The sequence below is a fragment of the Ostrea edulis genome, chromosome 3 (genome assembly GCF_947568905.1).
Source record: "Ostrea edulis chromosome 3, xbOstEdul1.1, whole genome shotgun sequence".
NCBI lineage: Eukaryota > Metazoa > Mollusca > Bivalvia > Ostreida > Ostreidae > Ostrea > Ostrea edulis.
This window is the reverse complement of record NC_079166.1, coordinates 61,631,452-61,654,515: the sequence shown is the minus strand read 5'-3', so window position 1 is coordinate 61,654,515 and position 23,064 is coordinate 61,631,452. Positions and strand designations below refer to the sequence as shown.

The 23,064-nt window shown below is 35.1% G+C and overlaps 1 protein-coding gene, 1 long non-coding RNA gene and 1 pseudogene across 3 annotated transcripts in view; 1 reads left to right on the top strand and 2 right to left on the bottom strand.

The window, feature by feature from the left end:
* The first annotated feature begins 497 nt into the window (after positions 1–497).
* LOC125675022 (39S ribosomal protein L9, mitochondrial-like) overlaps positions 498–23,064 on the top strand; it is a 43,041-nt gene continuing 20,474 nt past the window's right edge. Inside the window, exon 1 of one of the 2 annotated variants that reach the window (XM_048912478.2) lies at positions 498–596. The gene's annotated coding sequence lies outside the window, so the exon portion shown is untranslated. Of the gene's footprint in view, positions 601–23,064 lie in introns of both variants that reach the window. The other variant, XM_048912479.2, reaches the window with a different exon arrangement.
* Positions 12,601–15,374, bottom strand: LOC130052698 (uncharacterized). Its single transcript, XR_008801080.1, has 2 exons — positions 13,924–15,374; positions 12,601–13,452 (listed from the first exon to the last, which is right to left on the bottom strand). It is a non-coding gene; the product is annotated as an uncharacterized LOC130052698 (long non-coding RNA).
* LOC125675015 (uncharacterized) lies at positions 17,641–20,583 on the bottom strand (annotated as a pseudogene).

The window sequence follows — 23,064 nt, the reverse complement described above, 5'->3', positions numbered from 1 at the left end:
AAAATGTCTTACTGTTATGCCCTCTGGGCCCAAAATTGGAATAAACTTATCTTATCTTATCTATACATACCGCATTGCTCTTCAGAACAGTTTTCTTGTGCACCCTATTCTAGCATGAACAGATTTATTCACGTAGACTGTTGTAAACCAAATGCATTGTTTAGAAAGCATCATTTATTGTCTCTAAATTCAAGGAAATTTCGAATTTATCCACATTTCCTAAGATAAATCAAATCACATAATCATGGTATAACAATACACACATTAGCTCTAAAGAGCTATTTACTGACTAATAAAATAATAATAATAAATATCATCATTTCCTCTTATGTGAATGATAATAAACTTGATAAATGTAACTTTAAAAAAATGATGTACACAGAAACCAGAAAGCACTAATATATTCATAAGAGTTCTTTTCGAGTTATCTTTCTTTGATCATTTTTGATTAAGTAAATAAAGTTTTCCGGAATAAATACGTTCAGGCTTTAGCCGTTCCTTTCATAGTTAGCAGTCATTTACCATTTCCGGTTCGATAAGTACAATGTGAAGCATTTTCAGATTTTATAATGTGAATGTATTTGACATATATCTTAGTAAGTATGTAGTATTTTTCAAGTTTTTAGATGATTTAGACCCTTCAAAGCTATGATTTCTGGTTGATGCATAACCTCTACCTATACTTAATTCTTAGCCAATGTAACATTGAATGTCCAATGGTGGCAAAATGAGAAGTCAGATGCTTTCAAGCATTGCTTGGGTCATAATAAATAATATGCCTTACGGCGTGCCCGTGTTCGAGGGCGAAGCAAACAATGTTGGCATTACACAGCGGGGTTAAGGTGTCCCTAGTAAAATAACAAGTAATAACAGCATATTCATAATATGTTTTACGGCGTGACCGTGTTTGAGGGCGAAGCAAAAAAGTTTTGGCATAAGTATCTATATCCAAAACAGGACAAAAATAACCCGAAGTTAGCACGAGGACAGAGCTATATCAAAGCATCCTAATTTTGGACATTGATCCGCCTATATATTGAACGCGGGAAATATAACGCAATCGATGTAAACAGTACATCGTGACGTCATATTCAGCGTCGTTATTTAGCAAATTTACAAACATAGCGTTTGAACCACAACAAAAAAACATGGCGTTAATCGTGGAGTGATTATATATGATTAAGAAAATAAGAATTACAGGTTTTTACGGATTTTATGTAACAACTCAGAACGACGTAAACTAGGGTAGATGAGATTCAAAATGGAGAATACATGTCCACGCGCTAATATTCGAATCGACGCCATTGGTACCAAACTGTTCTATTTCCATAGGTATGGTTTAATTTTTCATTATTTTCCTATATTTTCCTTTTAAACATGTATATATGTGTTACCTATAGGGAGAGCTCTGCTCTCATGGCCCTTCGGGCCGTGAGAAGGCTTCACCCTCTATAAAATTAAAATTCTTTCAAGCATCGCATATTTTTAGTAAAAATTGTTTGTCAATGCATAAACAAACATCATATCACGTGGGGAAATCCTTTGCTTAACTATTACGTCATCATACAAGTGACGTAGAGCTATTTTTATCCGCCAGACTTTTAGTTGTTTATTACCTCGGTACAGGTGAAAGATGCACTCAAATCATTTGCAGTTTGGGCTGGATACACTACTGTATGTTGACATTGATATGGTAAATTTAAAGAGTGATACGGATCGGTACAATATCCTCTCAAATATAGCAATTTCCATAATCTCAACTCAAATGTTGGGCATTTTCCACATTCACATCGAAATCGTATCGAAATGAGGCAAAATATCGTCATCTTTCACCTGTACCGAGTCGATATGTACATGCGTTGGTTTTCTTTATTCCAAATGACTATACACATTGTGGGCGACATCAAGGTCACAAAGTGATATAAAGATTACTTTACAGTCTTTATAGTGCACATACTATATAATGTGTCTTACGGCGTGACTGTGTTTGAGGGCGAAGCAAAAAATATTGGCATTAGTCTCTAGATCCATAACAGGGCAAAAATATCTCGAAAAATTAGCACCTAACATGCGAGGACAGAGCTCAATCAAAGTATTCTAACTTTAGACATTTTTGATCTGCCTATTTATTGAACACGGGAAACGCTATGCAACTGATGTAAACAGTGCATTGTGACATCATTTTTAGTGTCGGTGTTTAGCAAATACACAAACATAGGAGACATGGTGCAAATCGCGTTAATTGAGGATTGATTATACATGATTAAGAAAATAAGATTTACATGCTTTTACGGATGTTATGTAACATATCAGAATGACGTGAACTAGGGTAGACGAAATTTAAAATGGAGAAATACATGTCCATGCGCTAGTATTCGAATCGACGCCATTGGGACCAAAATTTTCAATTTTCATAGGTATAGTTTAATTTTTCATTAGTTTTCCATATTTTTCTTTTAAACATGTATATAGTTACGTGTTACCTATAGGGAGAGCTCTGCTCTCACGGCCCTTTGGGCTGTGAGAGGGCTTTGCCCTTTATGAAATAGAGTACAAATCTAACCTTATACATATGTAAATAATCAACAATTTTGACATCGGTTTTAATGAACTGTAATCGTGGAGGCTGAAATCTATTCAAAACAAACGGCATGGCCATTGCCAACTCAATATTAGTTCGAGATTCCTCTGACTCTTGCCACCACTAATATTTTTTATGATGTGACTGTTGAAACGAGCAAAGACCCATAATATCTTGCAACACGACTTAATGCATTTTTAAATCTGCCGATTCATTTAACGAGGGAAATATAAAGCGGTTGATGTAAACAGTGCAATGTGACGTCATATTAGCTGCAATGTTTTTTGTTTTGTTTTTTTCCTTTCAAACCAAGCAATTAGCAAAATGTACGAAGGTATGAAAAGCTTTTATGGAATTTAAAAACGATTGTGGTACTTTCCAAACAATTTGTTTATTTTATTTTCGGGCTTGTCAATGAAATATACCGCAGTGACGGCGACATTTTTCCAGAAGCATTGCGGGTAATACTCATCTTTTTTCAGCAGATGAAGAACAAATCACGTGACTCATATGTGTAATCATTGGAGTGAGCTTGTCGCTTCGCTTGCTATTATGTAATGTGACATGTGCGGGGGAGATTCACAGTGTACTAAATATTGAAAAGTGGGAATGCAAGCGACACTAATTGCTTTCACGGGTTTGTCTACCTTTTATGACTTTATTTCGTGGGTCTACCTTCTAAGACTCGGATGATTATTCTACAAGGTAATCATGGCTATTATGTTGCCCTAACACCAACAAATGAAGCATCACTTTGACTCAGGTCACCTCGTCACCATTTCTTTGTGCATGACATCAACACACAAATACACAAAATTTCAATCGGTGTTAAAGTCGGTATGATAATCATCCGATAAATGAATCCTTGCATCTGGAAGGTAGATCCACAAAAAGGAGTTGTAAATGGTAGGCAAAGCAGTGACACCAGCTGGTGTTGCTGAATTTTCATTTTTCAATATGTAATCTGCTCTGACTCTCCCATGTCACAATGTAAAAGTGAGAGTCAGAAGAGTCTCTAGTGAGCTCGATATTTGCAATCAAAAATGAAAATTGTAATTAAGCACATAGGAGCTGAAACGTGGCATTTCAAATGCTTGGAGCACCGTCAAAGTTTGACAGATGTCTTTGAGGAAAAACATGGGAACTGTTTGCAAGATGAAATGTTTCACGAAGTTCAGATATATTTTTAGGTCATCCGAGTCACTCAGGTGACCTATTGCAATTGGTCTGTGTCCGTCGTGCATTGTCCATCGTGTGTTAACAATTGAACATTTTTAAATTCTTGATAACTACTATTCCAATTCTTTTCAAATTTGGTATGAAGCATCTTTGGGACAAGGCTGACATAAATTGTAAATTTCAGGTCTCCTGCACCCTTGGGTCCTTAGGGGTGGGATAAAAACTGTCAAAAATTGATAAATTTTTAAAAATGTCTTCTCTAGAGCCACACATGTATAAGGAGAACTAAATGCATAGTGAATGATGTAGAGCAGGAAGGTCTCTACCAAAATTTCATGATCTTCGGGGTAGAGGCTCTGACTCCAGGGCAGGAACTAACTTGGTTATAGTATTTATGTGTAAAACACTTAAATTGCATCTTCTTTAGTGCTAATGACAATCAATTAAGACGAAATTGATAATAATGTAGAAAGAACATGTAGTCCTTAATCAAAATTGTGAGTGAGCTTTTCTAATCGCCTGTTGTCAGTCGTATGTCCGTCTGTAAGGTGACTCAGGTGAATGATGTGGCCCTTGGGCCTCTTGTTCAGAAGGTGTGACCCTATATAAACAAAATATTTCATCAAGCCCCTTCCATGTGTTCAGATCCAAATTCGATCATAAGAATGAAATAGTAGTATTTCTTTAGGCAGTTAATAAAAAGAATCATAACTTTGTTATGAAATTAAACAAATAGCATGCCATCATGTAACACTTGTGCGTGCATTGCACACATACATGTTTCTTGTGTACTGTGCACATGATAAAATGATAATAATAATTAAAAAGAACTACCCTCTTCCTGTCTCCAAACCCTATATCATTTTAGATCATATAAATAAAGCAGTGTTGTGTCTTAATCTAACCCTCAAGTATTCATTTTTTTCAACACCATTATGTTCCAAATCATGATTAAGAGTTTACAATGATAAGATATCTGGATATTTTTTCAATAATTTTTCCAAACATTGGAAATTTAATTTTTCTTTATATTCAAATATAAATGATTATTTAAACTTTTATTTTCTGCCACTCAGGACACCAAAGAGAAATCCCCCTATTTTCCATGCTATAATCCTAAAATTACCCATCCATTTGTACACAATAAACTAGCGTCTTTTTATTATCATCTGTATTCTCTTACCGTTTCATGCAGCTTATGGTATTTAGAAACCCTGTCTCGTTTTTTCATTCTAAAAATAGTGGACCGCAACAGAAATATATATCACCATGCACACCTTCCATTCATTGTGGGTGGTGATTGATTGATTAAATATTGCTTAAAGTCCCTCTCGAGAATATTTCACTCATATGGACATGTCACCATTACTGGTGAAGGGCTGCAAAATTTAGACCAATGCTCGGCGCTTATGGCCATTGAGCATGAAGGGATCTTCACTGTGCCACACCTGCTATGACATGGTGCCTCAGTTTTTATGGTCTCATCCTTAGGTTGTGAGGTTAAAACAGTGCAATTTAACGGCATGGGGAAATTATTGCACACCAGTTAGCGATACATTATACCAAGAATCGATCATCAGTAGATTTAGAATGACCGGTGTATTCAGTTAATTTTTGGTAGTTGCTCTTTTGATAGGATTTGTCAGTGAAGTGCAGAGGTTTTCCCTTCAAAATGTTGCCAGTTGAATTGCACACCTTATTCATCTCTTATGATCGGTGATATGACATTTAAAAAAAACGGTTTCTATAAGAGATTTGTGCATTCCATTTCAATATAAACACTGAAGTTTTTTTTATCAAAAATACACCCAAAATACTATTAAAAAAATACAAGGAGGGGGTTGGGACCAGGACTTCTGTACACAATCACCTATGCATTTAATTGATCAAGATAAAAGGCTCATGGCAGGTGTGACTGGTCGACAGGGGATGTTTACTCCTCCTAGGTGCCTGATCCAACCTCTGATATAATTTGATGTAAACATATACTTTTGAGAAACTCAATAGGATTGGACAACAGGCATATCCTATGTTGGCCCTCTCCCAAATATAAAGGTCAAGTACAAAGATATGATTGGTGAACAGGATTATTTGAAGATGTGACAATATTGTAATTAAGTTTATGTGAAAATAGTTATACTAGTTTTGCTGAATTTTGCTATGAAATTATTTTTTATAGATTAACATGTTCTACACCTACACACGTACACTTACAACAAAACCACCCACCTACATTCACACACATACATACAATATAGAGCATTGTTATACACCTAAAAAGATTTCCTATATAAAACTAATACAATTTAGAAATAACATTTTTACTGTTAAACCAATTTTCACACTCGTGGTCTATTGACATGATTTACGAACTGTTGACCGGGCAGTTCTATCGGCTGTGTAAGTCACGTGGTTCTCGGTCTGTTGCTTTGTTTACGTAATGACGAGGTTCACTGATGAAGATACAGAATTTATTAAATAGAACGCAGAACAGAAACACGAAAAATGTAATTAGTGATTGTTAATTAGGATATTACGAAGTTTTTTTTTTAAACTAGTGGATGCGTTGATAAATGTATACAATTCCTCTGTCATGTTAAAAGCTCAAAGTCAACAAACCATGCGCATTTAGTAAAATATCCTAACAATTGAAAGTGTATAACAAAACAGTTGTAGACTGTGTCCTCGGACAACAGCTGTTTTGTTTGACCCTTGAACGGATCTGTTGCCCTCAGCCCACGGCTTCGGGGAACAGACCCGTTCTCAGGTCAAACAAAACAGCTGTTGTCCTCGAACCCAGTCAATAACTGTATAATATCAATATAGATCAATCCAGCCAATTGGAAAAAAAGAAATTAAAAAAAAAAGGTGCAAAAATTAACATGTACAGAAGTGCTTAGAAGATTTAATTTAATGTTACTTAGTAGTTATGAACATGAGAAATAATTTTGCAATTCAAGTTATATGAATACTCAGAACTGCCACACAGGATATAATTCAGCTGAAAATGGACACGGATGTCACGAAATTGCTGCACAATAATATTATTATTTTGGGCATTCAAGGAAATAATGCACATTTCCTTCTAATTCATTGCCACAATGCAAACTGTGGATCATCAGTCAAATAATCCTTCAATAAATGAGCATTCAAATTACTAGCTTTAATCCGTATTGACAGAGAATAGTATTTTCTTGTCTTTTGCCAAAACTGAAGTGCTTTTTAGCTCACCTAGTGAGCTTTTCTGATCAAAATTTGTCCGTTGTCTGTCGGCGTCGGCGTAAACTTTTCACATTTTCGACTTCCTCTTAAGAACCGCTGGACCAATTTCAACCAAACTTGTCACAAAGCATCCTTGGGAGAAAGGCTTTCAAGTCTAATGAAATGAAGGGCCATGTCCCTTTCAAAGGGGAGATAATCACAAAAATGCAAAAATTGGATGGAGTCATTTAGAAATCTTCTTCTCAAGAACCACTGAGCCAGAAAAGCTGAAATTTACATGAAAGCTTCCTGACATAATGCAGATTCAAGTTTGTTCAAATCATGGCCCCCAGGGGTTGTATGGGGCCACAATAGGGGATCAAAGTTTTACATACAAATATATAAGATAAATCTTTAAAAATCTTCTTCTCAAGAACCACTGAACCAGAAAACCTGAAATTTACATGAACGCTTCCTGACATAATGCAGATTCAAGTTTGTAAAATCATGGCCCCCGGGGGGTTGATGGGGTCACATTTTACATGCAAATACATATGGAAAATCTTTAAAAATCTTTTTCTCAAGAACCACCGAGTCAGAAAAGCTGATATTTTCATGAAAGCTTCCTGACATAGTGCAGATTCAAGTTTGTTCAAATCATGGCCCTTCTCAAGAACCACTGGGCCAAAAAAACTGATATTTACATGAAAGCTTCCTGACATAGTGCAGATTCAAGTTTGTTCAAATACAAATATATAAGGAAAATCTTTAAATATGAGCTAAGTTGACCCAAGTGAGCGATGTGGCCCTTAGGCCTCTTGTTGAATTTATATTATTTTAAAGTTTAGACTGGAATATGGATAAAGTAGGAGAATCTTTTATATCCGCTTTTAGCTCATTCCAGAGTTTGATTGTCGAGGGAATAAAACTGTTGTAGTAAGAAGTTCGGCATAGTGGCAGACAATAAAGATTGCCACTTGACCTGACACAGACTATTGGAAGAAAAGGTTGAATTAAGTCAAACTCTGATATGTTACAGTGCAGGACTCTTGTGTTTGACCAACTCTTAATTTTGTATTCCTTGTAGAAGTTATGAAATTGATCACTGTTCGTTATCTTCACCTTTTCTCATGTGCAAAGTAAGAACACATAGCTAACTTTGCAGAATGAATAAATTATAGCTATTTTACTCTCATTTGTTGATGCTTACGAAGTTATGTACGTTGAGATTTCCTAGATGATTTGCATAGAGCTCTAGGAATTGAATTTCAAATTTCAAGTAAGATCATTATACACAATTTTAAAGATAAGTAAATGTCTAAGGTTTAAGTACAAGTTCTTGCACTTTAAGCAATGAGGAGTTGTTTATTTGTATAAGTCATGCCAATCTTAAAGAGTAGTCATAGAAAAAAAAAGACATAAACCCAAGAATGATTAAGTGCTTGTTTCAGTAAAAACCATGCAAAATCATTATTTTCGTCCAGAAGCAAGCAGGTATAGGATTTATCTGAACTAATGTTATGAAGTAGTACCTTTATACCCATGAATTCAATATTCAATTAAAACATTTCCTTGAGACCATCTTTTTCTAGCTATGCCTAATTCTATTTATTGATCCTTTATTAGCAGAAATCTATGTAAAATATGAGCAATCTAACTGGTTTATGGTCTCATGCAGAACATTTGTGACTGTCACCGATCTTTTATTGAAAAGTATGATACATTTGAAAGGGAAAAAACTTCAACTTTGGCATGAATAATACAAAACCTTCCTATATGACAGTTCAAGTAGTCCATGAACTCTGAAAGAAGGTTTAACCCTCTGATAAAAGTTTGGTGTCGCTGTCTTTTTGAAATAAACAATTAACATGTGTAAAAAGCTTGATGAAAGTAGTATTTTAATGCAGCGTTATTAGAATGTTGAATTAATTATAAAGATATTGAGATTTGTTACATTCAATATCGCTCCAGAGGAAAGAGACTAGTCTTGTTGAATGCTTGGTTCTGCAACAGGTCGAGGTACTGTTGATGAGGCCTGTCCAGTAGGCGGTCAATTCCTTGTTGATGATAATAGTATGGACATCTCTTTCTGATTGTAATTAATCCCCTACCAACGAAGTCGAAGGGGACTTTAGGTTTACGCTCCGTCTGTCTGTCTGTCTGTCCGTCCGTCCAGTTTTCCACACTTTTTTTCTCTGTTCTTGAAGATATTTATTTTATATTTGGTACATTGCTTTGCCATAACAAGTTACTTATCAAGTTCGAATTTGGTCCCGGTCCGTTGATTTTTTATTTAGTTATGGCCCTTGGACTTAAAAAAATAGTGTGAATTATCAGTTTTCCAGACTTTTGTTGGTTGTGCTTGCAGATATGCATTTGATATTTGGTACAATTGCTTTCCCATTACAAGTTACTGATCAAGTTTGAATTTCGTCTCAGTCCGTTGATTTTTCATTAAGTTATGGCCCTTGGACTTAGAAAAATAGTGTGAATTATCAGTTTTCCGGACTTTTTTTGGTTGTGCTTGCAGATATTTATTTTATGTTTGGTACATTGCTTTGCCATAACAAGATACATATCATGTTCGAATTTCGTCTTGGTCCGTTGATTTTTCATTAAGTTAATTATGACCCTTGGACTTAGAAAAATATCATGGATTATCAGTTTTCCAGACTTTTTGCTTGGACTTGCAGATATTCATTTGATATTTAGTACATTGCTTTGCCATAACAAGTTATCAATCAAGTTCGAATTTCATCTCGGTCCATTGATTTTTCATCAAGTATTTAATGGCCCTTGGACCTAGAAAAATAGCATGAATTGTTAGTTTACATCCAAGTTTCTTATCTCTGTAGATAAGAGTACTACACTCATTAAAACTTCTAACATAGTAATATAGCTAAATTATTCATCATCACCTACATGTCACCGTTTATTGACTTGGTTAAAGACCTATTTAAACCTAATTATAAATTTCTCTTTTTTCCGGGTGCATAGAATCACCGAAATTACCGTTAATCACCGAAATTACCAAAGAAATGACCGAAATTACCAATGAAGGGGCCGAAATTACCTCAGTATATGTTCATCTATATACCATCTAGTCACACATCAAATTTCATGAAGATTGGTAACGATTTGAAGGAATTGTTTCCATAAAACCGATTATTGTGACGTGTGAATCTGAGTTACTTCCCTTTACCGACAGGTACTCAGTAAGCGAACTATGAATAGCCAGTAAGTTCCAAATGGCAATATAAAATTCAGGACAAATATTTTATTTTATCTATTTATCACACATTGTATAAATCAATACCATGAATACGATATATATAACATGGGAAGAAACTCGTATAAATTTACGCTTCACATTAATCGGTTTAATGACCATAACTCCTTTAAATTGTTACCAATCTTCATAAAATTTGATGTGTGACTAGATAGTACATAGATGAACATACACGGAGGTAATTTCAGCCCCTTTATTGGTAATTTCGGTCATTTCTTTGGTAATTTCGGTGATTAGCGGTAATTTCGGTGATTCTATGAACCGCTTTTTTCCTGGTTTAGTCTCTACTCGAATAGTGTTGATTTCCTATCCTGTTTCCCCAATTTTCCCTTTTACAATCCCTGAAACATTCTACTTTACCATTTTTCCGTTCGCTCAGTGTGCAGGGATTTTCCACCCTGTTGTAGGGGGCCGAAATTCGGCCCCATTCCCAATGCAAAATAGTAGTATTTTTTCCCAATTTGTCTACAAAATTTCCCAATTCAAGTCAAATAAAAAATTGTCTTGTTATGCAATATTGTCATGGGGAAAGTAGAATGATTCAATATAATTCAGCAGCACTACCATCATAGTTCATTTTATAAAACACTCCAGATGACTCGAAATATCGGCAACTGTTCGATAAATCCAAATTTCCTCCATTTTTTTCTTTGATTAATACGTGCTATATTGTTGCTTCTCTTATTGTACCCACTTCCTTAACCTATCTGAGAGTTATTAGGTAAATATCATATATATTTAGAATGTATTTTCAGTGTACTTTGTGTGAAAATAATTGTTTTTAATCTTTGAAGCAGCGTTTGGAGAGTCTAATCACCAGAAATTGTGATATTGTATGCTGCATTGTATAAAGCAGCATTAGTTCAAATTTAGCTTACTTTTATCATTAATATTTACATATGTACATTTAGAGATATATTTACTTTACAAAATGATTTTATTGGATATGAAAATATAACTTTCCAAGCCTGGTGCTTTTCCTACTGATTGAACAAGTATATTGGCATAGATAGTATCACAGAGAGTTTCATGATGAACTAGATCATGATTTGAAAAATAACTTATACATGGTTAGGCTGTTTATGTCAAATTTCAAAGCAATACAATATGTAATTAAAACTCCATGATTAAATCTAAACTTAATTCAACTGTAATTGAAAAAAAATCCATCTAGTATTCAAAAGTATAAATACACAATATTATTTATAGCCATGAACTGCAAGTAAAATGGGGAAAATGCTGTCTATTTTCTCTTCCTGACATTTTTGAAGAACCATCTGAGAACTAGAAGCTAAGGTCACTTGGAAATTTGAAAGCTGGTGTTCCGTCAGTCCATTCATCTTTGAAAAATAGGTTTAAGTGTCATTTAACCCTGATTGCAATGAAAAACAGAATGTTATGATAAGAAAAACTTCTATGAATGAAGAGAAAATGTTCATCTTTTTATTGAAAAAAAAAAGCGTATTTTAAGAAATATGTTGTAAAACTGTGAATTTCTAAAATTCCCAATTTGGACAAAATGGCGTTAAAATTCCCAATTCTAAAGGCCCAGGCCCCATTCCCAAAATGGTGTGGAAAATCCCTGGTGTGTGTTCACCGTTCGCTCAGCGTGCATTCACCGTTCGCTCAGCGTGCCTTCACCATTAGTTCAGCGTGCATTCACCGTGCGCTCTCCGTTCACAGTTTTGCGTTCAGCGTGCGCTCACCATTCGTTCACCGTTCACAAAGCGTTCAGCGTGCGTTCGCCGTTCGTTCATCGTTCAGTCTTTTCATTGTCATTCGGAACACCAAAGTGAAAGGACCGATCTTGATAGCTAGGCGAAAATTAAAATTGAACGTGTGCGTAAGAGTGGAAGGAGACTTTCTTACTATATCAGAAATTTAATTTTGAAGTACAAAATTTCAGGATTAGCCCCTCTGAAAATAAATCCCACTTTTTTGCTTAATTAAAGGATATCCCTGGAAGTCCTGGGACTTCCTTGTGAAGTCCCACTTCTCCCATGTCCTAATGCAGTGGGATAATACAGGACTTCATGTTTCTGCATTTGTCCTGGAATATCCCACTTACATCAAGAGTGACTTTGCAAGAATTTCTAGGACATATTTATTACCTAAATGTCTTACAAAGTCCCACTCTCATAGCAGCAGGTTTTTCTAGGACATTCTTGTGTTTTTCAGGACTTTATTATAAAATGAAGACGAAAACATCGTCCCAGAAATTCCCTAAAAATCTCATACTTGATACATTCAAGATAATGCAAGACTTTACATTGCTATCCAGGACTTCGTATTAAAAGTATGCAAAGAGAGAAGTCTTGCAATTACCCTCAAAATCTTACAACCAGTGAAGTCAGATTATAAAGGACTTTAATGAGGGTTACAGGACTTTTAGATATTAATTGTTACAAAATTAAATCCTTGTCATATCAAAGAAAAGATTTTACATTTTCTGGATTACCTTGACATGTCATTGCTACATAGTTCAGGCTAAAAAAACCCTATAAGAATAGTGAATGATTCGTGGATAAGAACATTTATGTATACAACAACAATCATGTCATAATAAGTTGTAATAGAAAAGACTATATTTCATCAAAAGTAGACTTGAAAAATGTTGGCTATGAGAACACTTCTTATAAATTTATAATGACAACAATCTGAACTTGAATAAAAATCACTTTACTGTCAAATGCACTATTGAAATCCTCAATGTCACTTGAAAGACTACCATAATTTGAGTTTTGAGATGCTTCATCACAGGAGTTCAATCGGGTTTGTCATGTTTTTTTTAAGGTTAGAATATTGTCCAGTGTATTATTAAGATAATTTTGATAACAGATTTCCAGTTCCTGGGCTACCTTCTTCAAAATAAAGAAGATCCCTTTTTGTGAAAGAATGTTCAAAAATTCATCAGATTCTGTGGTAGGCTTTTCCATTTCCAGAGATGACACAGCGGCATTAATGTTCGAAACTGAACTTAAAAAAATGTCTGTATCAAAAGGATTGCAATTCAGGCTCAAGTGATGATAAGTTAAAAGGATTTTCCAATGTCACGGTCGTATCACTTGAAGTACCAATGGCATATCAACTTTTGGATGTCACCACTGAAGATTGCAGTTGATGTTTTAATATTTAGTACATTTAGGAATTTGCATGTTTACATCTTTCTTGCACAGCATGTACCTTTTGGGTTCTCAATCTCCTGCAATAATAATTAATTACAAATTATTAATGAAGAAACTTAATTTTCAAGACACTGATTAAAAATTTTATATTTAGAAAAGTTTCTTTGACACATCAATGTTTTGAGGTGCAAATAGCAATAAATTATCACTGATGGATACAATCAGCTTGCCATGCTAAATTTTGTAACCGTACTGTCCGTAGTTATTTTACGAAGCAGTAATAATTACAGAACAAGGTCAACTGATCGAAACAGAATCATAATGATGGATATCCGTGATACAATGTTCTGGTGATTATACCCTTTCCATCTAGATCGAACCAGTCAATGGTTTACGTTAAAAAAAAAAGAGTAGTTTGTTTTGATATGTTAAGCTGTAAATAGAATGATTGTATCGAGGAATTTCGAGTGGTCCAGCGATCAAGCGTGTATTTTTCCAATGCATGTAATCATTTACAAACGTAAACAAAATAAGCATATGGTACTTACAGAGTGTCATCCGTTACCCCGTAGTCCTTTTTCATTCCGATGTTATTGATTTCCATTCACAAATCTTTAAATCATAAATGACTTCTTTGAAAGTTGTAACTTCCGGTGATGTCGTTTCGGTCAACTTGTACAATGTACGAAGCTTGTCGTGTTTTTTTCTTCTCCCCGTTCTAATTCGATATAAGATATATCATGTATAAAATATATCATATGTATATATATGAAGTCTTATACACTGGGTTTCCACTGGTCGATTGTATAACTTTTTACTGATCATCTTTTGGTTACGTGTTGACCTGGGGACGAGTCAGTCAGTGTACGACCTGACGTTCACGCAAGTGATCAAAGCGCTTTTTTTTCAATGTTCCTTTCTGGGCGCGAAGTCAGGGAAATATTCGCAAGGATGGAGAACAATCAACAGAATCAGTATGCAATCAAGCATGGAATGGATTCCAGATAGGAATATAGGATTCACCTTACACTCAGAAACTGGGGGATAGGCCTAGTTGTTCAAAATACACGGCGTTGCTGGTTAGTATTTTTACTTTTGGTTTGTAATAATTCGTCTTTTTTGGTAGTCTAGTGGAATTGTCACACCTTAACAAATTATCATCCTGTTTCTAATATTTTTATCTAGTACATGTTCTCTTTCATTGTAGCATGGACTTGAAGAGATAGTTATGAATTTAGAATATCATCAAGTGACTTTTAATAAGGCACTGTTTTCAGTGGATGAACCGACATCATGCAGTGTGACAGGAAAACGCCCGTGAGACCAAAGATGGCTTGGATAAAAGGGAAGACAATGCAGAAGGTGCATATATACAAGTTCAAGACATAGACATTTTAAATTTTGCATGTTCATTTACAAAACCTGTTATGCAACCTCTCAATTAATTCATTATGCTATCTTTTAAGCCTCTGTACCAGAGAAAAATCCAGAGATGGCCCTCAAAGAAGTTAGAAACAAGATGAGAGACCATCTCAAGTTGTTTAGGTCTGGAGCCACCTTCCCCCACCCACGAGTCGAAGAAATAGATCTTTGAACCACTCCAGGTTACCCGTGACATCAAGATAAACAAAATTCAACTTCAGGGACAAAAATTGATAATACCTGTTTAAAATTTTTTTTTTAGTTCACCTGGGCCGAAGGTTCAAGTGAGCTTTTCTGATCAAAATTTGTTCGTTGTCTGTCGTCGGCGAAAACTTTTCACATTTTCATCTTCTCCAGAACCACTGGGTCAATTTCAACCAAACTAAGTGACACAAAGCACCCTTGGGTGAAAGGCTTTCAAGTTTGTTCAAATGAAGGGCCATGCCCCTTCAAAGGGGAGATAATCGCAAAAGTACGGTGGGGTCATTCAAAAATCTTCTCAAGAACCACTGGGACAGAGAAGCTGAAATTTACATGAAAGCCTCCTGACAGTACAGATTCAAGTTTGTTAAAACCAATGACCTGGGGGGGGGGGGGGGGGGGGGGGGGTTGGATTGGGTCTCAATAGGGGATCAAAGTTTTACTTACAAATATACAGGGAAAATCTTTATGAAAATTGTCTTCTCAAGAAACACTTGCCAAGAAAAGCTGAGATTTACATGAAAGCTTCCTGACATAGTGTAGACTCAAGTTTGTAAAATTCACAGGGTTGTCACTAACGCAAGAATAGGATCACAGAAATTTCATTGGGGTTTGTCTGATATGGCGAGTCCCGCAGATGTGTCTCGGACTCTGAGTAAAAATCATAATTTTACTTAGAAGCCCTGATTTGTGTATTATAAATTAAAACTCATAGGAAAAAATCTAGGTAAAACGTTACGCTCTAATGTGAACCGAGATGATACCACCGAGTTCACAGTGTCCCAATCCAACTTGTTTGTTTAGTGCAGTCAATTAGGTGCAAATTAGAATATGATATTGAAATTTAGATACAAAGTAAAAAACATTTTGCCACTCACAGGCAGTTATTTATATATGTTTCTTTTTCTTTTTTTTTTACAAATCAGGATCTATATTTAATTATAAATGTTTGTCTTCCGGTAGCCATTTTTATTGGAATTGAAAGTAGCGTAGTTTGTAAACTTTGGTAGATTTTACATCATTTTACAAACAAAATTAGTACGCATCTATTTTATCACAATAATTATTTAATTAAAATTTTGTTTAATACTGAATAGGGTTGTAACGATGATAGAGGATTCGGGGAAGTAATTCTGTTTGCAATGGGCAATTAGTTGTATGAGACCGAGTCGTGAATGATTACTTTTAATTTCATGTGTACAAAGTGATCACTGCACTGTTATGCATGGGCTTGGCGAAAATTAACTGATTTTTGCAATTTGTTGAAGATGAAAGTGAACAGAGGTACGACATTAGCTTGTGTTCACTCGGTATAAATTAAGGTGTAGGAAAAATCTAAATGACTCTTTAATTCAACTTTCATGGGACTCGTCAAATTTTCATGGGACTCAAGCTGCTTACAAACCATGATACCGGGACTCGTCTTCAATATTTTCTAGTGACAACCCTGAATCGTGGCCCCCAAGGGTAGGTTTTGGCCACATTATAGGGACAAAAGTTTTACATACAAGTATATGGGAAATCTTTAAATATGGACCAAGATGACTAAGGTGAGCGATGTGGCCCATGGACCTCTTGTTTAATTATTTGTTTACGTAAGAAATAGTGCTTTTTAGCTCACCCCAGCCATAATTTAAATGAACTTTTCAAAGTACTTGCTTTGGAAGTTCATATAAGTATTGCTGAAATTTATGTATATATATGTTAAATAAATTTTATTATCAGATTATCATTTTGATTCATAATTTCATTCTTAATTGCCACTTTTACAGAAAAGATATCACATATCCTGGATCTCGAGTTTTATTCCACAGTAGGGTAAGACCAAAACAGGTTAGTAGGATAAATTGGGACTTTCCAGGAGTCCTGCATCAACTCAAAAAGCCGGATTTTTAGGGAGATCCAATAAAATCCTGCAAAATCCCAGTCCTGTCTACTGGGACTTTCCAAGACATGTCCAGAATAATCCCACTTTCTCCCCTTTCAGATTGCAGGATTAAGTGAGACTTTGCAGGACTATAAAAGGCAAATTTAAGTGTTCAAATTATCCTTAAAAGTCCTGAAATGTCCCACTGCCAATACCGTCCCTCTAATTCCTTGTCAATCTCAGTTTCAAAAAAGCAGGACTTTTCAGGACAATCCTGATAAATCCTGGGATTTTGTCTTGGGACTTCCTGGGATATCCTGCTGTATTTTCAATGGGGAAATTATCCTTAAAAGTCCTGAAATGTCCCACTGCCAATACCGTCCCTCTAATTCCTTGTCAATCTCAGTTTCAAAAAAGCAGGACTTTTCAGGACAATCCTGATAAATCCTGGGATTTTGTCTTGGGACTTCCTGGGATATCCTGCTGTATTTTCAGAGGGGAGATTCCACTGTGAATGCCGAAAGGTTCATTTTAGCTTTTGTTAAAAAAATTCTAAATGAGAGACGAATATAAGAGCTTGTCGTTATGAATTTAACCCAAGTACAAAAATTAAGGCAGTTTCAGGTAATGAAAACCTCTTCCCCTGTGTTCACGATTTAACATTTACAAGTTCAGGCACAAATTATTAATTATTTTACATTGCTTGACATGAGTTTTCTAGGAATTTGAGATGCTTTACATATGGAATATCAACAGAGAGAATTAACACAACAGACACGATTAATTTTTATTTATAATACCGGGGTAATATAGCACAAATATCTTTTGTTACGACATCTACATTTTATTTTCCTTAACTATTGTCCTGTATACTTTATTGTCTCGTACAGTACATATAACTTTGAACAGTTTACATAACTAATGCATTATAGACATACATGCATGTAAAGCAACTATGGATTTGATAATGACTTGTTTTTATTTTTCTTCTGACTCCAGCATCTATGATTTGAAAATTTATGATTTGTAAAATTGTTTACAAAATATAATTATCATGCATATAAACTTTAACATGAAATATTTTTGATATGTTACTTTTGGAATTTGGATTAAAAAATTCAAACTGATAATACAACTTCATGTGGTAATAGTTATGAGATTGATCATTGTTTGTTATCTTCGCCTTTCATGTAGTGATGTAAAATTATTTAATGATTAATTTAAGTTTAATTGATCAAAATATCATGGCCATATATAGTGTGTTATAGTGAAGATTTAGGATTTTAGGTGTAAAATCTAGACGGACATCGATTTCATGTGTACTGATGATCTGATTAGGCATAGATGAAATAAGAGAACAACTTAAATCTAATCCATATTAAGCAGCTTATAACACAAATATCTGAAGTCCTCACATTTAACTTGGTTGACTGATGAAGTGTCATTGACAATAATTCATTAGTTAAAGCCATACAAACTATTTAAATGTACAATACTATATTTATCGGAGTTCATGTATTCTCATTAGTGTAGCACTTTGTATTTTATGGAATGGATATTGTCCGAGTGATTGTTGGTAGGAATATAGAGCAGCCTGGGGGTTCCCCGAGATCTGTTGACAGATACCCAGGATCTGCCATGATATGTCCCTGATGTACACATTTACATATTACACTCCCTGATCATGGTGAACTAGGACCTTTAGATCATCAAGAGCTGTTTGTGCTCTCATTGTGTCAATATGTCTGTAACACGAAAACTCCAGCATGTGTAACACAACTAGGGGTGGGATGTGTAATCCAGGGCAACCGGTCTGTTTGGAGACCAGCTGCTCTGTCATTAATTCATCGATATGAATGATTCTGTTGTGTAATATGATATTCCATGCTGCAGCATGTCTTAACTTTGTAGACCAGGACTGTCCCCCTACAGCCTCGGTATACCTCTCTGTGTCTACTGTCCTGTTATACATCACATATGGCTGAGCTAAGTTGACCTTTGTCATCTCTATCACAGACAAAGCTTCTCTGTATCTGAGTGTCTTGTAATAATACATTGCAAGGTACAACCTGTCAGAAATACACCCAAACTTGGATGTGAGTTTCAACATGTGACAGGACATTCTGTCAGCAATATACATCAGCTTGTTTTCAGTGGTGCTGCTGTACATGTTTTGTAATGTAAAAGCAGATCTGTAAAGGATGATGGCTGTGCATACCTGTAACGCGACAACTTGATACTGTGTCAGGGGTGAGACTGTCATCTGTTCTACTGTGTATAGGTGCTTCATAATGCCGTAGAGGTATGATGAGGGTACCGAAGGTTTGGTACTTATCTCCATAAACATTTCTTTATCAAACTTGATGTCAGCTACCAAAGTGGTTTCATCAGTACAAATACTGAGTCTGGGGTTATAAAGGACATTCATAATATAAGACCTGAGGAAGGGACTGTGTAGCAGGGATGCTAAACCTTTTTTATAAAAACCATACAGTCTAATGAATAATCTATTTTGTGCTTCACCATGGATATTACTGAGAAACATGTTGTTTTCTGGAATGAAAAAGTTAGGGCAGACTCCCTCATACACCCATTTAAGGATGAGTTTAAAGCAGTACCAGAAACATTACAGGAGATTCTGTGGACACCAGTTAGGTATTGTGTTTTGTTGAATCATCCAGAAAACTGCTGTCTTCATGTGATAGGAACACAGTAATTTCTTGTCATCACCTAATCCACTGTTAAGGACTTCTTTTAAGAACAATTTCAGCAAACCGTAAGTTAAAAATTGGCAGTGGTTCATTGAGCACACAAGTTTTTGTTCTGCAAGAGAAAATGAAATTCTCCATTCATTGCTTTCATGATTTCCTAATTTGTGTCCGATTGCTACAAAGTGACACCCACTTCTGACTGTGTCCCCAACAACCTGTGGCTGAGGCCATGTGTGACATCTGTCTATCCATGAGGAGGCAGAAGGAGGCCAAAAGTCACAAGCAAAACAGAAAGCAGTGTCATATTCTATTCCCGCTATAGCTCCACTGCCACATGGACCATGTACTGTAGAGTTAGGCACTCCATCAGAACATGTGAGCTCTCTGTATTTAGAACTAGATATGTAAAGTCCACCATTCATTGTGACTAATGCTGAGATAACTCTGTTGCTTGCTCTTGGTGTCAGTAATTGAAGAAAAGTAAATCCGGGTGGACTTTCAGAAGAGACGGAGAGAATCAGGGATTGTCTGTGTACATTGTAGAACTGAGTCTGAGATAAGTCCCATATCACTCGGTCATTAAACCAAAACATGACATCCACATCAGATCCCTTCATTCTGAACCCTTCTCTGCAACTTCCACTCGTCATCGCCATGTTCTCGTTACTTGTTATTGTTTTATTTGTCACCATCTCATCAATGTCTGCCACATCTCTCCTCATTGCCACCTGTTGTGTCAGGTCCCCACTGTACGACACAGTCCCACAAACACCCACAAACACCGACTCTGACATATGCTGTATACCTATTTCACTGACAAAACAAATACAGTCACTATATATAAATAGATTAAATAATGGTAGCTTTCAATTCATTAAATTCATAATTACTTTGATACAATTTGTTACTTACATTTGGGGTGTTAAACTGGGGGAATCCATTCCTAGTTTATTACAATGGGTATTTCCTGAATCAGTTGTGTCATCTACTTCATTTTATTTCATTCTAGGTCGCTTCTCTCTGTCAGCTTAATATATATACTGTATATAACATCCGAGTCGTGTGTGGAACATATGATAGAAGGAACTATTTGATGATCATTTTTCTATATATGGGGTTATCGTTTTTTATATAAAGTTTATGTATTTTAGAAACCTTTTAAGTTTCATCTGTAACAGTTTATGATTTTAGGTCACTTCCCCATGTCAACTTATATATATAACTTCCCAATCCTGTGGGGAACATTAATGATAGAAGGAACTATTTGATTATTATCTTTCTATATGGGATTATCGTTTTGTTAAGTTTATGTATTTCATTTAAACAGCAAAATGCTTTCTTTATTGTTTACAAAGAAAGACATTTTATTGTTTATATTTATATTTTTATGTATTGTTTGAAAATATAAACTAGATTTAAGTACTAAAGTATCATAATGTTGACCCATTCGTTACGTTAAACGAAACAGGCAATGCACCCTTTGACTTTGATGACATTCCATATTTGGTATTATTATATACTTTCAATTTCATCTCTTCTTTTTTCTTTAAAAGTTTGCGGGCAAATATCACACGATATATGCCCGGAAACTTTCCAGCCCGCAAACATTACGTCACAATCAAATTTTTACGCCGTAAATTTTAAAAAATTTCGTGTTTTTCATCTTTTACTTAGTTAAACTGATTAAGTTATTGTTAAAAATAAAATTATTGTTAGTTTCTAAATGAAATTGAAAGTATATAATAAAAAGGTTATAGACTTTGTATGGGAAATATGACCACCTCGTTTTTTGTCGCGAACGGACCTCGCAAGCTCGGTTCGTCTACGCGCCAAAAAAACTCGGTCGTCATATTTTCCCATACAAAGTCTATAACCTATAAATATTTACATTCACTGAATCTTTTCTCTTATATTTCTATTGACATTGCTTTCACCTGGGACAATGAATGCATGTTTATCACAAACTAGTTTGATCCAGTTTTTTAGTACCACCTGTCTGTATAATCATTACCAAATATGGAGCGTCATCAAAGTCAAAGGGTGCATTGACTAGCTGTTGCCTTTAATGTAATGAATGGGCCAACCATATGATATTTTAGTACTTAAATTTAGTTTATATTTTAAGACAATACATAAAAATATAAATATAAACAATAAAATGTCTTTCTTTGTTGTTTTAATGGGTGATGAATCATTGCAGGAAAAAAATTACATCACCCGCTTGCGCGGGTTATGATTTTTTCCTGCAATGCTAGCTATTTTCATTGGCCGATGAAACAATAAAGAAAGCATTTTATTGTTTAAATCATTGCAGAGATAGTTGGTGCTAAAAAAACTGGATCAAACTAGTTTGCAACAAATATGCATTCATTACCGCAGATGAAAGCAATGTCAATTCCTGAATCAATAGAAATATAAAATATTCATTGAATTTGAATGTAAATCCATTTAGTTTCATTGTGTATGATTTTAGGTCACCTGAGTAAAATCAGGTGACCAATTGCAATTGCTTCTGTCATCATCCATTAATAATTGAATAGTTTTAACTTCTTGATAATTACCCTTCCAATTCTTTTCAAATTTGGTGTGACTCACCATTTGGGCAAGAGGGCATAAATTGTAAATTTCAGGACTCCAGACCACAAGACCATCAACTGAGAATAGACTTAATAATTCTAAATTTCAAATCCAGATAACTTTTGAAATAATTTTCATAAAGAAATAAAATTTTTATGTATGTATAGCCTTTCATCAGTGTATGCACTTTTAAGGACATTGAAGTTTTAAGAACACATTAGAATTTAGCTTAGATATTCAGAACAGGATTTTTTTTCTAAATTTCGTAGCCCTTTGGAGAAGTGATATGTTTAACTAATACTCAGGTGATCGATAAGGCTTGTGGGAGTAGTGATACTATTTACTAATACTCGGGTGATCGATAATTAAGGCCTGTGGGAGTAGTGATACTTTTAACTAATATTCATGTGTGCGAATAGGCCTGTGGACCTCTTGTTTTTATTTAGCTCACCTGAACCGAAAGCTCAAGTGAGCTTTTCTGATCTCCTGTTGTCCGTCGTCTCTCGATCTTCTGTCCGTCCGTCTGTCTGTAAACTTTTTACATTTTTGACTTCTTCTCCATGCAGAACCACAGTGCCAATTTCAACCAAACTTGGCCAAAAGCATCCTTCGGTGAAGGGCTTTCAAGTTTGTTCAAGTGAAGGGTCATGTCTCTTTCAAAGGGGAGATAATCACAAAAATGCCAAAATAGGGTGGGGTCATTTAAAAATCTTCTTCTCAAGAACCACTGGGCCAGAAAAGCTGAAATTTACATGAATGCTTCCTGACATAGTGCAAATTCATGTTTATAAAAATCATGGCCCCAGTGGGTATGATGGGGACACAATAGGGAATCAAAGTTTTACATACAAATATATAGGAAAAATCTTTGTCTCAAGAACCACTGAGCCAGAAAAGTTGATATTTATATG